The sequence below is a fragment of the Ranitomeya variabilis genome, chromosome 1 (genome assembly GCF_051348905.1).
Source record: "Ranitomeya variabilis isolate aRanVar5 chromosome 1, aRanVar5.hap1, whole genome shotgun sequence".
Classification (NCBI taxonomy): domain Eukaryota; kingdom Metazoa; phylum Chordata; class Amphibia; order Anura; family Dendrobatidae; genus Ranitomeya; species Ranitomeya variabilis.
Window position 1 is genome coordinate 151,773,101 of NC_135232.1, and position 17,750 is coordinate 151,790,850.

At 43.2% G+C, this 17,750-nt stretch overlaps 1 protein-coding gene across 3 annotated transcripts in view; it reads right to left on the bottom strand.

Annotated features, from left to right (window-relative positions):
- NUDT12 (nudix hydrolase 12) overlaps positions 1-16,939 on the bottom strand; it is a 55,677-nt gene extending 38,738 nt beyond the window's left edge. Inside the window, exon 1 of one of the 3 annotated variants that reach the window (XM_077289937.1) lies at positions 16,834-16,939. The gene's annotated coding sequence lies outside the window, so the exon portion shown is untranslated. Of the gene's footprint in view, positions 1-16,662 lie in introns of all 3 variants that reach the window. The other 2 variants (XM_077289944.1, XM_077289951.1) reach the window with 2 other exon arrangements.
- Positions 16,940-17,750: the final 811 nt, after the last annotated feature.

Here is a 17,750-nt window from a genome sequence, read left to right on the forward strand (position 1 = left end):
CCTGGTGGTGATCAGAAAATTCATCTCCTTTCCCCTATGTTTTGTATTGTAGAACATGAAAGGGGCCAAGTATGCTGCCCTAAAGTATACCCTTAACTTTACCAGGAAATAGATTCCAATAATTGTCTGTGGGAAAGGCACTAGTCATAAATATGTGGAGATGAGGGTCCCTTATCAGGGAAGTAAGGAGTAAATAGATAAAGCTCAAATGTCCTGGACAAAAGACTATTCTTCAACCACTTAGTGCACCCACGTTCATCACAGACAGAGTGTGCTTATGTGGAGAGGGCTTAGAAAATTAATCCACTCCATAGAGGGCAGATGCAGACTGTGCCAGCAAATGTCTCTAAAAACAGCAATCAGAGTTAGCTCCGATCTCGGCTGTCTAACCATTTAGATGCCTCTATTAATCACTGACAGTGGCAGTTTAAATGACCCGGTTGCTGGTTCACATCCCACCCTTGTAAAGCAATTGAGAGATGCAGATGGGTTGACATCGGAGCTAGAGGCCTACTGCAGTCTTGCTTCACCTATAAAGCACAGCCGACGGCTTGGCTTCAAAGTGGTTTGTGATCTACTATATAATTGTCTAAGGGTCACTTCCGTCTTTCTGTCCGTCCTTCTGTCTGTCGCGGCCTCTGTCTGTCATGGAATCCAAGTCGCTGATTGGTCTCGCCAGCTGCCTGTCATGGCTGCCGCGACCAATCAGCGATGGCCACAGTCCGATTAGTCCCCCCTACTCCCCTGCAGTCAGTGCCCGGCGCCTGCTCCATACTCCCCGCAGTCACCGCTCACACAGGGTTAATGCCAGAGGTAACGAACCGCGTTATGCCGCGGGTAACTCACTCCGTTACCGCCGCTATTAACCCTGTGTCACCAAGTTTTTACTATTGATGCTGCCTATGCAGCGTCAATAGTAAAAAGATCTAATGTTAAAAATAATTAAAAAAAATAAAAAATCATTATATACTCACCTTCCGCCGCCTTTCCCGCTCCTCGCAACGCTCCGGTGACCGCTCCATGCAAGCGGCAGGTTCCGGTTGCAAGGATGGTATGCGAGAAGGACCTGCCATGACGTCACGGTCATGTGACCGCGACGTCATCACAGGTCCTGCACTCATACCAACCCTGGGACCGGAAGCTGCCGCGTGCACCCCACACAGGCAACAGGGCTACAAGGGGTCCTCGGAAGGTGAGTATATGTTTATTTTTTAACCTGTGACATACGTGACTGGCCAATATACTATGGCACTGGGCAATATACTACGTGGCTCTGTGCTGTATACTACGTCGCTGTGCAATATACTACGTGGCTCTGTGCTGTATACTTCATCACTGGGCAATATACTACGTAACTGGGCAATATACTACGTGGCTGGGCAATATACTACGTGGCTGGGCAATATACTACGTGGCTGGGCAATATACTACGTGGCTGGGCAATATACTACGTGGCTGGGCAATATACTACGTGGCTGGGCAATATACTACGTGGCTGGGCAATATACTACGTGGCTGGCCAATATACTACGTGGCTGGCCAATATACTACGTGGCTGGCCAATATACTACGTCACTGGGCAATATACTACGTGGCTGGGCAATATACTACGTCACTGGGCAATATACTACGTGGCTGGGCAATATATTACGTCACTGGGCAATATACTACGTCACTGGGCAATATACTACGTGGCTGGGCAATATACTACATGGCTGGGCAATATACTACGTGGCTGGGCAATATACTACGTGGGCTGTGCAATATACTACGTGGACATGCATATTCTAGAATACCCGATGCGTTAGAATTGGGCCACCATCTAGTTATGGTACAAATAATTGCAGCCTTCACAAAGCTCCATCAACAGAAAAATAAAAAGTTATGGCTCTTAGAAGAAGGGAAGGAAAAAGAAAAGTGCAAAACGAGAAAAAAAAACAAGGCCTAGTACAGAAAGAGCTAAAGAATTATGGTAATTTTAGAATATGTTCATAGTGCAGAGCTGTACGGAGTCCTTGTCGGAAAAAGAAGTAACTGTACAGTTGTGGTCAAAAGTTGTGAGATTGATCCACATTATATTTTTCACAAAGTATGCTGTTTTAACATAAAAGGGAATCTGGCAGCAGGATTTCACAAGCCAAACTATTTATAAAAAAAAAACACAAAAGTTGAGCTTGACTTAAAGGGAACCTGTCACCCCCAAAATCGAAGGTGAGCTAAGCCCACCGGCTGAAAGAGAAGGAAAAGAGGTTAGATTATACTCACCTGGGCGGGCGTTCCGATCTGATGGGCGTCGCGGTCCGGGGCCTCACATCATAGGATGACGTCCTCTTCTTGTCTTCATGCTGCAGCTCTGGCGTACTTTATCTGCTCTGCTGAGGGCAGAGCAAAGTACTGCAGTGCGCAGGCGCTGGGCCTCTCTGACCTTTCTCAACAGGACAGACAAAGTACGCCTGCGCCGGAGAGTGAATACAAGAAGAGGACGTCATCGTAAGAAAATGGGAGGCCCCGGACCGGACCACGACACCCATCAGACCGAACCGCAGCGGGACCGCCCCTGGGTGAGTATACTCTAACCTCTTTTTCTCATCTTTCAGGATGGGCTTATCTACAGCATTCCAGAATGCTGTAGATAAGCCCCTGATACCGGTGGGCTTAGCTCACCTTCGATTTTGGGGGTGACAGGTTCCCTTTAAGTTGGAACACATGCAGCACAAACACATGTTCACATTGGCCATAAAACATATAAAACCTACAAAAATGAGTAAAAATCCTGCTGTAAATAAGTAAAAAGCAAGAAGTGCATCTAAATAACACAGAGTTTTTAGTAGTACTGTATTTGAACAAAAATAGCATAAAAGCCATCCTACCATGACAAGGTATGTCTGATCGGGACAGTCCTACACAGTCTAATATTAAAAACCTTACCATGTGTCAATGTTGACCTCAGTGTGAATAAGGGCAGACAACATGACTGGGCCCAACCAGTAGAACACCAGCCTGGGGGAGCTTTATATGCAATCTCCAGCTCAGAAAAGGGTGGCCACACCCCGACGCATATAGCTATTAAGTCCAGCAACACATTTATATGAGAATCAACAAGTATCAACAAAGACATCGCAAAAGATATCACTCTGTCATGCTGATTTAATAATAAGAGGAACAAGAATGCCACTCGTATGGATGGTGCCCAAGTAGGATCCTATCCCATGCAAATCTTGTAAAAAACTTGGCACTCAGGTAAATGTTGTCAGCAGATAATTTTATTTTGTGCAGGCAATCAAAAAACAAAGAAACATTTCGGTCTTACAACGACCTTCATCAGTCAGACAGATTGCAGTGTGCACATTGTTACAGGCAGAAACGAACGCTCAGGATATGGAAGCTACCATGAGTCCTGTGTCAGGCCAACAGTAAGGCCATAGACCCTTCATGTTTGGGGTTGCTTTTCATCCAAGGGAGGGGCTCACTCACAATTTTGCCTAAAACACTGCCATGATTAAAAAATGGTATCTAAATATCCTCCAAGAGCAATTTCTCACATTAATCATCCAGGAGCAATTTGGTGACAAAAAACGCTTTTTCCAGCATAACAAAGCACCATGTCACAGGGCAAAAGTGATAACTAAGTGACTCGGTGAACAAAATATTGAACTTTTGGGTCCATGGCCAGGAAACTTGCCAGATGTCAATCCCATTGACAACCTGTGCTCAATCCTCATAATGTGGGTGGTCAAATATAAACTCAGAAATTGTGATAAACTCCAAATACTAAGCAAGAATGGGTTACCACCAGTCAGGATTTGGCCCAGAAGTTGATATCCAGATGAAGAGGTAATTGCAGAAGTCTTGAAAAATAAGGGACAAAGTTGTAACTATTGAGTCTTTACATAAATTTGATGTACCGTATTTGTCAATAAAAGTTTAAAAAATGATAAAATGATTATAATTGTATTTTTGTAGCCATTGAAACACCTGACTAAAAATAATCTACAGTAAAACTCTTAAATAGCAAATTTTGTGAAAACCAAGATTTGTGTCAGTCTCAAAACGTTTGGCCACGACTGGAATACAGTATTTGATGGGGCATGGAAAGCCCTCCATATGTTATGAGTACAGCCTTACCCACCTTTATGACCTCAGTGGCTGCCATGTGCCTAAAAATAAGTTATTGCTCTATAGCTCATTGAGGGATTTTTATCAATGTATCAATTATCACAGTTTTACGGTGCAATTACAGTGAAAAGGATATTCAAGATGAATACCATATGTATCAAGGCCTCTAACAGTTTTTTTCTGACACCTTTGATGTGTCAGAATAGAAAAGGCGTTAAAGGGAGCACTTTTCGAATTGGTGCATGCTACATTAACAGACCTGAATAGGATTGATTATGCTGTAAAAATGTCGCGGCCACTATGTATTTGACAGAGCTGTTACGTTCCGGCCGCCAAATGGCTGGTATCACACTCCAAAAAGGAGATAATGATGGCCTATCAATAAAAAAAAGCAGCCGCCAACCTTTTTAAGGGTGGACACTCGAAATTGGTATGCTTTGCTTATGACCGCGGCACATGGCTATAACCATGACTGAATAAAGGAATGACCAACGTGTTCCTATTGTCAGTTCATGCATTATTGAATAGGAACATACACAAATGTACTCTTAAAGTATCAATATAATTGTATCTATAGCCTTTCCGCAGTAAAATCTGCGTGTAATAGGCAAATGAAGCTGAGGATTTTGTTTCTTATTTGCCCCAATTTTTACCTTTTCGATTGCAAAGGGTGAAATCCACGCAGGATTATATGCAAACGGAGTTGACATGTTACAAATTTTAAAATCCGCAATGCAGGTCAAATTCTGTGCAGATAATTTCAGCAAGGTGTAGGTGAGATGTGATGAAATGTCATTTATTAAGCTGCTAGTCTATTGCTCTGTGGATTTTCTGCACCAAATAGGCCACATGGGAACTTGTGCTAGAGTTCCCAATGACGTCTGCGTAGAACCACGGTGCAATTTGAGCAATCAGGCATGATGTCACACAATTGGTTTTCAGCTTTCTAGAGCTAATGGCAAACCAACAGTTCGGCAATGAGATCAACTTCAAGTGAGGACATGATATCAATCTACTTCTCCCCCAATCATTTACCCATGATTATTCAATAACTTGGTATGAAGTATGCAGTTTACTTAGAATAGAAGAATTAATGCATATTTAAAGGGAACCTGTCATCAAGATTAACCCCTAGAAGGTATTAGGAAAGTTATCAGCACCCTAAAATCCTCTTTAATGCTAAGAACAAAGTTTAATTGCCCTTGGTCTGCATGTGTCATTGGACTAGTGCAGGACAGCTGTCAGTCAGGGTAAGACCCCGTTCACATGCTCAGTATTTGGTCAGTGTTTTACATCAGTATTTGTAGCCAAAATCAGGAGTGGAGCAATCAGAGGAAAAGTATAATAGAAACATATGCACCACTTCTGTATTTATCACCCACTGGTGGTTTAGGCTTTCAAATACTGATGTAAAATACTGACCAAATACTGAACATGTGAACGTGGCCTAACGGACATACCAGCGTGTGCGGAGAGAGCATGGATGAGATGAAGAGGGACGGTTCTGTGTCCTCCTCCATGCTATTATCGCACATGTGAGGATACCAATTACATTGTTGTGGCGTGCTCCCCATAGGAGTGCCATTGATTGACAGTTGATAAATCTGGTGATCGCAAGCAGGACATGCAGGGACAATTAAACATAGTTTTTTAACACTTCTATTTAATGCTTAGGTCTAATACAGGCATTGATAAAAAGGGTAAGGCTGACAGAGAGCTCCTGATACCATCTAGGGGTAGAACCTGTCCTGCAACCCAATCTGCCCAAACCCTCATGGATCAGAGCCTGGCTGTATGATTGCAGCAAGGTGTACTTTTCTCTGACATGCTGTGGCAGGAGAGAGCTGGCAGTCACTTAGAGGTGCACTGGGAATAGCCGGCCGGGGACGGCACTCTACCAGTCTTGTCTCTGGCTATGGTCCTCCTCACACAATGGACCTATACATGAAGGTGTTTATGCCAGTTTTCTAGAGTAAAACAATTTCATTTGTAGCAATTTTTTGTACTAAGTGGAAGTTCCGCAAACATTTTGTGACAGTGGGCGTTTTCATGTCAGCCCCAGCCAGCTTCGCCAAAATGGGTGGAACATGGACACCTAAGTTATTCAAATTTAAATTACATCAGTGACATGAATTTCACCAGTCATGGACCCAAGTCCTTGACTATAGTAGATTTTTGTCTGAGGTTCGCGCCAGTTAAGAGATTCACCTCATTTGTTAAGTAACGTTTGCCTCTTAATGAATTAGGTACATTGTACTCCAGCGAGCCCGCTCGTTAAAGGGACTCTGTCACCTGAATTTGGCGGGCTATGTAAATGCCCTGTGTCCGGTCCGATGGGCGGTGTTTCTTCTTTTTTCCTACACCCCATCCTTCCCCGCTATCCACAATATTTTCCGGAATTGGAGTAGGTGTCCTCCATAGTTCGAGCTTGTGCAATGCAATCTTGTCTCGCGCACGCGCAGTATGCTTTGCCCATCTGTGGGCAAAGCCGAAAAGCATTACTGCGCATGCGCCGGCGCACTAGTCTAAAACTGGCAAATCACAGCAACGAACAGTGCGTGCGCGGGGGGGGGGGATTCAGAAGTCTACAGTCACACAGAGTGACTGCAGACTTATCAGTTTAGACCTGACATCCCCTTTAACCCTTAATGACCAGAGATATTTTGTTTTTGGATTTTTATTTTTTACTCCCCTTCTTCCCAGAGCCATAAGTTTTTTATTTTTTGGTCAAAATGGCTATGTGAGGGCTTGTTTTTTGCAGGACAAGCTGTACTTTTGAACGACACCATTGCTTTTACCACGTGGTGTACTGGAATATGGGGAAAAAAATCCATATGCTGTGAAATTGCAAAAAAAAGAGCAATCCCAGAGTTGTCTTTTTTTTTTTTTTTTCCATGTTTGCTAAATGCTAAAACTGACCGGCCATTTTTATTTTCTAGGTCATTACGAGTTCATAGACAACAAATATGTCTAGGTTCTTTTTTAATTAAATGTGAAAAAAAATTCTAAATTTTGTAAAAAAAAAAAATATTTCGCCATTTTCTGGTCCCGTAGCGTCTCCATTTTTTTTTGTTTTATTTTGAATGTGGCGAAACAGGGGTGATTTGAACTTTTATATTTTTTTTTAATATTTTGAAAAACATTTTTTTCTTACTTTTGGCATGCTTCAATATTCTCCATAGGAGACTAGAAGCTGCCATAATCCGATCGGCTCTGCTACATACGGGCGAAGATCAGATTGCCTATATGTAGCAGAATTGTATGTAGCAGGCGGCACTGAAAACCATAGAGGTCTGCTGGAGACCTCAAGTTGTCATGCCAACCCACCAGTGACCCGCGATCACGTGACGGGGTCACAGATGGGCTGGATCTCCGGCGCGCTTGCCGAAAGCGCAAGTTAAATGCCGATGTCAGAGCCTGACAGCGGCATTTAACTAGATAACAGCCGTAGGTGGATTGCGATTTCACTCGCGGCTTTTAGAGGCACATGTCAGCTGTTCAAAACAAAGCCCACATCAAAGGGAGGGGAGTCCGACATCGGTGTGCTATTACACTAAATGTCGGTAAGTGGTTAAGAATAGAAGGGGAGACACTGGCCTTAATGAACTATCATCTTAACGCCTGGCCCCTGGCATTTCAGAGAAAAAATTACCTGTCTGCAGTTATACGTTCAGGCTCTGATTCATTCTGCTTTTGGCTTGGGCAGCATGAATCGACTGACAGGTTCCATTTAATCCTTCAAAAACAAGACAATCACATAATTCAATCTAAATGTGTTACTACTAACATTTACCATTACTTTTCTACAATATGTAGAATTACAGATAATGTCACATCACTTTCCGGCAACCGGAATGCTCTCTACAGACACAAGCTGTTATAAAACAGTCTATATATCCTGTCCTGAAAAACCCATGGGGTAAATAAGGAAATGTTGTGCAGCTACAGTGTCTTGAAAAAGTATTCATACCCCGCAATTTTTTCCACATTTTCTCATGTTACATCCACAAACTTAAATGTTTGGGATTTTTTATGATATATATGATTTATATATTGGGATTTTATGTGCTATATCAACACAAAGTAGCAAATATTTATGAAGTGGAAATGAAATGATGCATGGTTTTCTAATTAATTTAAGAAAATAAATTGGAAAATTGTGATGTGCATTTGTATTCAGCCCACTGCAGTTTGATAACCCTAAATAAAATCCTCATTGACCAACTGCCTCTAGACTTCACATTAGCAAATTGTGTAATTTATTCTCACTATAACAAGAGCTGATCTGTGAAGGACTCAGAGGTTTGTTGGAGAACATTAGGGATCAAACAGCATCCTGAAAACCAAGGAACACACAAAACAGGTCAAGGATAAAGTTGTGGAGAAGCGTAAAGTAGGGTTAAGTTATAGAAAAATAGTCCAAGCTCTGATTATCTCATAGAGCATGTTGAACCCATCATCCAAAAATGGAAGGCGTATGGCAAAACTGCAAATCTACCAAGACATGGCTGGCCACCTAAACTGACATCCTAAGTAAGGAGAGCACTAACTAGAGAAGCAGCCAAGAGGCCCATGGTTACTGTGGAAGAGCTTGCCAAGATCCACAGCTCAAATGGGAGAATCTGTCCACAGGAAAACTATTTCTCTCACACGCCACAAATCTGGCCTTTATGGAAGAGTGGCAAGAAGAAAGCCATTTTGAAAGCAAGCCATAAGTCCGACTTGCAGTTTTCAAAAAGCCATGTACAGTTGTGGCCAAAAGTATTGACACCCCTGCAATTCTGTCAGATAATACTCAGTTTCTTCCTGAAAATGATTGCAAACACAAATTCTTTGTTATTATTATCTTCATTTAATTTGTCTTAAATGAAAAAAAACTAAAATAATTGTCCTAAAGCCAAATTGGATATAATTCCACACCAAACATAAAAAAGGGGGTGGACAAAAGTATTGGCACTGTTCGAAAAATCATGTGATGCTTCTCTAATTTGTGTAATTAACAGCACCTGTAACTTACCTGTGGCACCTAACAGGTGTTGGCAATAACTAAATCACACTTGCAGCCAGTTGACTTAACCTCTGTCCTGTGTCCTTGTGTGTACCACATTGAGCATGGAGAAAAGAAAGAAGATCAAAGAAGTGTCTGAGGACTTGAGAAACCAAATTGTGAGGAAGCATGAGCAATCTCAAGGCTACAAGTCCATCTCCAAAGACCTGAGTGTTCCTGTGTCTACCGTGCGCAGTGTCATCAAGAAGTTTAAAGCCCATGGCACTGTGGCTAACCTCCCTAGATGTGGACGGAAAAGAAAAATTGACAAGAGATTTCAACGCAAGATTGTGCGGATGTTGGATAAAGAACCTCGACTAACATCCAAACAAGTTCAAGCTGCCCTGCAGTCCGAGGGTACAACAGTGTCAATCCGTACTATCCGTCGTCGTCTGAATGAAAAGGGACTGTATGGTAGGAGACCCAGGAAGACCCCACTTCTCACCCCGAGACATAAAAAAGCCAGGCTGGAGTTTGCCAAAACTTACCTGAAAAAGCCTACAACGTTTTGGAAGAATGTTCTCTGGTCAGATCAGACAAAAGTAGAGCTTTTTGGGCAAAGGCATCAACAGAGTTTACAGGAGAAAAAAAGAGGCATTCAAAGAAAAGAACATGGTGCCTACAGTCAAACATAGCAGAGGTTCCCTGTAGTTTTGGGGTTGCTTTGCTGCCTCTGACACTGGACTGCTTGACCGTGTGCATGGCATTATGAAGTCTGAAGACTGCCAACAAATTTTGCAGCATAATGTAGGGCCCAGTGTGAGAAAGCTGGGTCTCCCTCAGAGGTCATGGGTCTTCCAGCAGGACAATGACCCAAAACACACTTCAAAAAGCACTAGAAAATGGTTTGAGAGAAAGCACTGGAGACTTCTAAGGTGGCCAGCAATAAGTCCACACCTGAATCCCATAGAACACCTGTGGAGAGATCTAAAGATGGCAGTTTGGAGAAGGCACACTTCAAATATCAGGGACCTGGAGCAGTTTGCCAAAGAAGAATGGTCTAAAATTCCAGCAGAGCATTGTAAGAAACTCATTGATGGTTACCGGAAGCTTTTGGTCGCAGTTATTTTGGCTAAAGGTTGTGCAACCAAGTATTAGGCTGAGGGTGCCAATACTTTTGTCTGGCCCATTTTTTGGAGTTTTGTGTGAAATTATCAATGTTTTGCTTTTTGCTTCATTCTCTTTTGTGTTTTTTCATTTAAGACAAATTAAATGAAGATAATAATACCAAAGAATTTGTGAGTGCAATCATTTTCAGGAAGAAACTGAGTATTATCTGACAGAATTGCAGGGGTGTCAATACTTTTGGCCACAATTGTAGAGGACTCAGCTTGCATTGGAAGAAGGTGCTCTGGTCAGATGAGACCAAAGTAGAACTTTTTTGGCTAAATGCAAAATGGTATGTGTGGTGGAAAGCTAAAACCGCAAATCAACTTGAAAGACCATCCTCACTGTCAATTATGGTAGTTGCAGCATAATGCTGTTGGGATGCTTTTCTTCAGCTGGTCAGATTTGACTAGGAGATGGATGGAGCAAATTGCAGGGCAATCCTGGGGGAAAACCTGTTACTGATTGCAAAAGACTTGAGACAGGACAACAACCCTAAACATACTGCAAGAGCTACAATGGAATGGTTTAGATCAATGAATGGCCCAGCCAAAGTCCAGACCTAAATCCTTTTGAGAATCTGTGCTAAAACTTGAAAATAATATTTATTTCTATAGCGCCAACAAATTCGTAGCACTTTACAAATGCATGTTACCATTTTTAGATTCATATTTTTAAAATATTTTAGAAAAACATGTATCAATTCCGTTACACTTCAAAAATACTTGCTACTTTGTGTTGGTGTATCACATAAAATCCCCAAAATATACATTTAAGTTTGTGGGTGTAACATGAAAAAATGTATGAATACTTTTTCATGGTACAGTAAGGAGACCCCTTGTGATAATAGCATTATATCAGTGAATTATAAGAGTTCTTTAATATAGCCTTAAAGTGCATCTGATAGTAGGATTAACCCTCTTAAGTTGTCTACGTGGACATGCAGGTGAGTAACCTTGATATCTGCGAAGCGATGTGTTGTTGTGAAGGAATATTATTTATTTGTAAATGAGCTGTTAAGATCTATGGGCTGGACACTGATCGCTCTGAGAATATGACTCCAGAGATTATTATAAATGAAAGGAAGAGCTACAATTTGTGAGACATGTAATGATTGACAGTCAGCCCTCATAATCACACACAGCTCTGCAATGAGATCAGAAAACAGTACAGCAGAAGTAAACTTTCCTTCACTACAAAACATTTGCAGCTGCCGTCCTCTCACGGTGCTTCAGCTTCCATCTCACAGTTAGCCAGTGTGGGGAAGGAGCAGCACAGCAGAGCTGACAGTTCTGTGTGAAGACAACTGCAAATGTACATGTTGTGTTTGTAATGAGAAAAGCTGCAACTCTGCAGTGTAAGGCTAGTTTCACATTTGCGTTTAAAAACGCAGCGTTTTAAAACACAAACGCAGGTGGTGAAAAAAACGCATGTAAACGCGTGCAAACGCTGCGTTTTTTAGACGCATGCGTTTTCTCATGCGGTAAAAAACGCGGCGTTTTGACGCGTTTACATGCGTTTTTTCCTGCGTTTGCGTTTTTGAAACGCATGCTGAGAAGTGTGTGACAGCTGCCAATCATCAAAATCATCTAGAAAACCCACTATAAGGGTATGTGCACACGTCAGGATTTTGTCAGGATTTTGTCAGGCTTTTTCCTCAGGTTTTGTAGCCAAAACCAGGAGTGGGTGATAAATGCAGAAGTGGTGCATATGTTTCTATTATACTTTTCCTCTAATTGTTCCACTCCTGGTTTTGGCTACAAATCCTGATGAAAAATCCTGAGAAAATCCTGAGAAAATCCTGACGTGTGCACATAGCCTAAATAGAAATAGCTAGGGTTGGGGTTAGGGTTAGGATCCCTAGGGTTAGGGTTAGGATCCCTAGGGTTAGGGCTAGGATCCCTAGGGTTAGGGCTAGGATCCCTAGGGGTAGGGTTAGGGTTTGGATCCCTTTATCACCTTGATGGTGGGGGGTGGCTTATCAGTGTGTATTCCTGTTTTTTTCTATTGAAACGCATGCGTTTAAAACGCAACCAAACGCATGTGCTTAAAAACGCATGCGTTTACATAGACAGCAATACTTTTTTTGCCGCAAAAAAACGCCTCTAGAAATTACTACATGTTGCATTTCTGCAACCAAACGCAAGCATAGAAACGACGCATGCTTCGTCAAACGCGGCAAAACGCATACAAAAAAAACGCATGCGTTTTTAATGTTAAATATAGGAAAAAAAACGCATGTTTTTTTGCGCTAAAACGCAGCGGCAAAAAACGCAAATGTGAAACCAGCCTTAGTTATGATCAGGCACAGCTCTGCAGCAGAGCTGATAGCACTATGAGAGGAGACGAGCAGCTACAAATGTTTGTAATGATGCACACTTTAATTCTGCTGTTCTGTGTTAACTCTGCTGTACTGTTAGCTCTGCTGTACTTTGTTAGCTCTGTTCTCACTGCAGAGCGGTGTGTGATTATGAGGGAAAAGTGTCAGTCATACAAGTTTCACACTGGTGACTCCCTCTTTTATTTAACAAACTCTGGAGGCAGAGTCTCATACAGATCATACAAGGGCTGTATTATATTACACATTATAGATTACATTGGGTGTATTATATTACATGTTACATATATTACATGTGCTGTATTGTATTACATGGGCTGTATTATATTACGTGTTTTATTAGAGTCCTTTCTCCCTCTTACAGACGTAGCTTCCCTTCATGACACAGATGCTGCTGCCACTTTTTATAACACCACAATAACAGCAACACTTGATTCGGCCGCCACCCTCACGCATAGCAAAATTCGCACAATCAACAGGCAGCCCTGGCTGACCAGCCTGTCCAAAGAACTGAGACGGGCTTCCAGGGTCACTGAGCGGAAATGGAAGAGATCCCACTCTGCCAAGCACTTCATCGCATACAAGCAGTCCCTTGCCAGCTTCAAGTCCACACTCACTGCCGCCAAACAAACTTACTTCTCATCTCTCATATCCTCCCTGTCTCCCAACCCTAAACAGCTTTTCAACACTTTCAATTCTCTACTCCATCCCCCAGCACCTCCTCCCTCTCCTCTCATTTCTGCTGAAGACTTTGCCTCCTTCTTTAAAGGGAACCTGTCACCCGCAAAATCGAAGACGAGCTAAGCCCACTGGCATCAGGGGCTTATCTACTGTATTCTGTAATGCTGTAGATAAGCCCCCGATATATCCTGAAAGATGAGAAAAAGAGGTTAGATTATACTCACCTGGGGGGCGGTCCGGTCCGATGGGTGTTGCGGTCTGGGTCCGGGGCCTCCTATCTTCATAGGATGACGTCCTCTTCTTGTCTCCACGTTGCGACTCGGTACTGCAGTGCGCAGGGGCCGGGCCTCTCTGACCTTTCCCGGCGCCTGTGCACTGCAGTACTTTGCTCTGCCCTCAACAGGGCAGACAAAGTACGCCTGCGCCGGAGCCGCAGCATGAATACAAGAAGAGGACATCGTAAGAAGATGGGAGGCCCCGGACCGGACCACGAAGCCCATCGGACCGGACCGCCCCACCAGGTGAGTATAATTAACCTTTTTTTCTCATCTTTCAGGATACATCGGGGGCTTATCTACAGCATTACAGAATGCTGTAGATAAGCCCCTGATGCCGGTGGGCTTAGCTCATCTTCGATTTTGGGGGTGACAGGTTCCCTTTAAGCAGCAAATCGATACGATCAGAGAAAGCTTTGGCCCCCAGACCCCCAATGCCGCTCTTCGCTTCTCAGCCCTGTTCCTCCAAAACCAGCTTCTTCAGCATGACAGAAGATCAGCTCTCCACCCTCCTGTCAAGATCACATCTCACCACTTGCATGCTTGACCCGCTCCCGTCCCACCTCATCCCTAACCTCGCCAGTCTTCATCCCAACCCTAACACACCTCTTCAATCTCTCACTTACAAATGGTGTCTTCCCCTCATCCTTCAAGCATGCCTCGATCACACCCATCCTCAAAAAGCCCTCCCTCGACCAATCCTCTGTATCTAGCTATCGCCCGATATCTCTTCTCCCTTATGCCTCAAAACTACTGGAACAGCATGTTCATCTTGAACTGTCCTCCCACCTCTTTTCCTGCTCCCTCTTTGAACGCTTACAATCTGGCTTCCGACCGTATCACTCAACTGAAACTGCCCTAACTAAAGTCACCAATGACCTACTAACCGCCAGAGCAAGCGACACTACTCTGTCCTCCTTCTCCTGGACCTGTCTTCTGCCTTCGACACTGTCGACCATTCCCTCCTGCTACAGATTCTCTCATCTCTTGGCATCACAGACTTGGCCCTACCCTGGATCTCGTCATATCTAACAGACCGAACATTTAGTGTCTCCCTCTCCCACACCTCCTCCTCACCTCACCCCGTCTGTCGGTGTTCTCCAAGGCTCAGTCCTAGAGCCCCTGCTCTTCCCCATCTACACCTTTGGCCTGGGATAGCTCATAGAATTCCACAGTTTACAGTATCATCTCTATGCTGACGAAACGCAGATCTACCTCTCCGGACCTGACCTCACTTCCTTACTAACCAAAATCCCACAATGTCTGTCTGCTATTTCAGATTTCTTTTCTACTCGCTTTCTAAAACTGAACATGGACAAAACAGAATTCATCATCTTTCCCCCTTCTCACTATGCCCCTCCACGAGACCTATCCATCATTGTCAATGGCTGCTCACTTTCCCCAGTCCCACACGCTCGGTGCCTCGGGATGATCCTCGACTCTGCCCTCTCTTTCAAGCCACATATCCAAGCCCTTGCCTCCTCCTGCGGACTCAAACTCAAAAATATTTCCTGGATCCGTGCATTCCTTGACCATGAAACCACAAAACACTAGCGCACGTCCTTATCATCTCCCGCTTCGACTACTGCAACCTCCTACTCTCTGGCCTCCCCTCTAGCACTCTGGCACCACTCCAATCCATCCTACACTCTGCTGCCCGATTAATCCCATACTCTGGAACTCTCTACCCCAACACATCAGACTCTCGCCTACCACGGAAACCTTCAAAAAGAACCTGAAGACTCACCTCTTCCGACAAGTCTACAACCTGCAGTGATCCTTAGTCTGCTGAACTGCTGCATGACCAGCTCTACCCTCTCCTAGTGTATCCTCACCCATCCCTTGTAGACTGTGAGCCCTCGCGGGCAGGGTCCTCTCTCCCTCTGTACTTGTGTGTGCCTTGTTTTGCTCATGTTTATTGTACTATTGTAATTGCCCCTTCCACGTGTAAAGCACCATGGAATAAATGGCGCTATAAGGGTATGTGCACACGCTGCGGATTTTGTTGCGGATCCGCAGCATTTCCGCAGCTGCGGGTCCGCAGCAGTTTCCCATGAGTTGACATTACAATGTAAACTTATGGGAAACAGAAAACGCTGTGCCCATGCTCCGGAAAAAACGCGCGGAAACGCAGCGGTTTAGATTCCGCAGCATGTCACTTCTTTCTGCGGATTCCACAGCAGCTTTACACCTGCTCCAATAGAAAACCGCAGTGAAAACAGCAGAAAAACCGCGGTAAATCCGTGATAAATCTGCAGCAAAAACGCAGCGTTTTTGCCCTGCAGATTTATCAATTCCGCTGCGGGAAAAATCCGCAGAGGACCATTATACGTGTGCACATAGCCTAAAAATGAATAATAATAATTAGATGGCCTGTATTATATTACGTTATATTTTACATGGGCTGTATTATATTACATGTTATATATATTACATGTTACATATATTACATGTGCTGTATTGTATTATATGGGCTGTATATTACATTTTATTAGATAGGTTGTATTATATTACATGTTATATATATTACATGCCATATATTATATTACATTTTACATGTATTCCTGGGCTGTACTGTATTGCGTTACATGGGCTGTATTATATTACATGTTATATTAAATGGGCTGTATTATAGTACACATTATATATATTACATGAGCTGTATTATATTACATGTGCTGTGTTGTATTACATGTGATTTTTTTGCTACATCTGTACTATATTACGTTATATATATTTCATGGGCTGTATTACATTACACGTTATATATATATATTTCATGGGCTGTATTACATTACACGTTATATATATTTCATGGGCTGTATTACATTACACGCTACATATATTTCATGGGCTGTATTATATTACATGTGCTGTGTTGTATTGTATTATACTTATTATATATGTCACTTGTATGTGTATGTGTATATATATATATATCTATACACTGGGTGGACACAGACAGAAAAGGGCCCCTGTACAAGTATAATATATGGCGCCTTTTCAGAGCAAGAACTCCTAAAATTGCTATATTGTGTTCCATGCACCATGATTCTAGTCCTTCGATGTAATCTGTTTACATTGTCAGGTTAGCTTACTGGGAAGAACCTCAACTCCTAGAAGGCCTGAGGGGCTTGTCCCGCCATCTGTGCAGTGCCTGCCGTCTCCCTTTCGGGGTCCCTACATAGTAAGTGGGCACGCTGTGGTGCCAGGCTCCGGGAGGTCTGCTGATACCTGAGTGTTGGAGGCAGCGGGCAAAGTGCACTTACAGGGCTGCAGGAGAATCACTGGGAAATCCTTCACTTCCTGCTACCGTACATCTCTTAATAGCAGCGTCCTGAGCCTACATATGAGCAGAGCTGTGCTCACTGCCGGGTAAGGACACAGGCAAATCTCATACATATACAGGTCCTTCTCAAAAAATTAGCATATAGTGTTAAATTTCATTATTTACCATAATGTAATGATTACAATTAAACTTTCATATATTATAGATTCATTATCCACCAACTGAAATTTGTCAGGTCTTTTATTGTTTTAATACTGATGATTTTGGCCTACAACTCCTGAAAACCCAAAAAACCTGTCTCAATAAATTAGCATATCAAGAAAAGGTTCTCTAAACGACCTATTACCCTAATCTTCTGAATCAACTAATTAACTCTAAACACATGCAAAAGATACCTGAGGCTTTTAAAAACTCCCTGCCTGGTTCATTACTCAAAACCCCCATCATGGGTAAGACTAGTGACCTGACAGATGTCAAGAAGGCCATCATTGACACCCTCAAGCAAGAGGGTAAGACCCAGAAAGAAATTTCTCAACAAATAGGCTGTTCCCAGAGTGCTGTATCAAGGCACCTCAATGGTAAGTCTGTTGGAAGGAAACAATGTGGCAGAAAACGCTGTACAACGAGAAGAGGTGACCGGACCCTGAGGAAGATTGTGGAGAAGGACCGATTCCAGACCTTGGGGAACCTGAGGAAGCAGTGGACTGAGTCTGGTGTGGAAACATCCAGAGCCACCGTGCACAGGCGTGTGCAGGAAATGGGCTACAGGTGCCGCATTCCCCAGGTAAAGCCACTTTTGAACCATAAACAGCGGCAGAAGCGCCTGACCTGGGCTACAGAGAAGCAGCACTGGACTGTTGCTAAGTGGTCCCAAGTACTTTTTTCTGATGAAAGCAA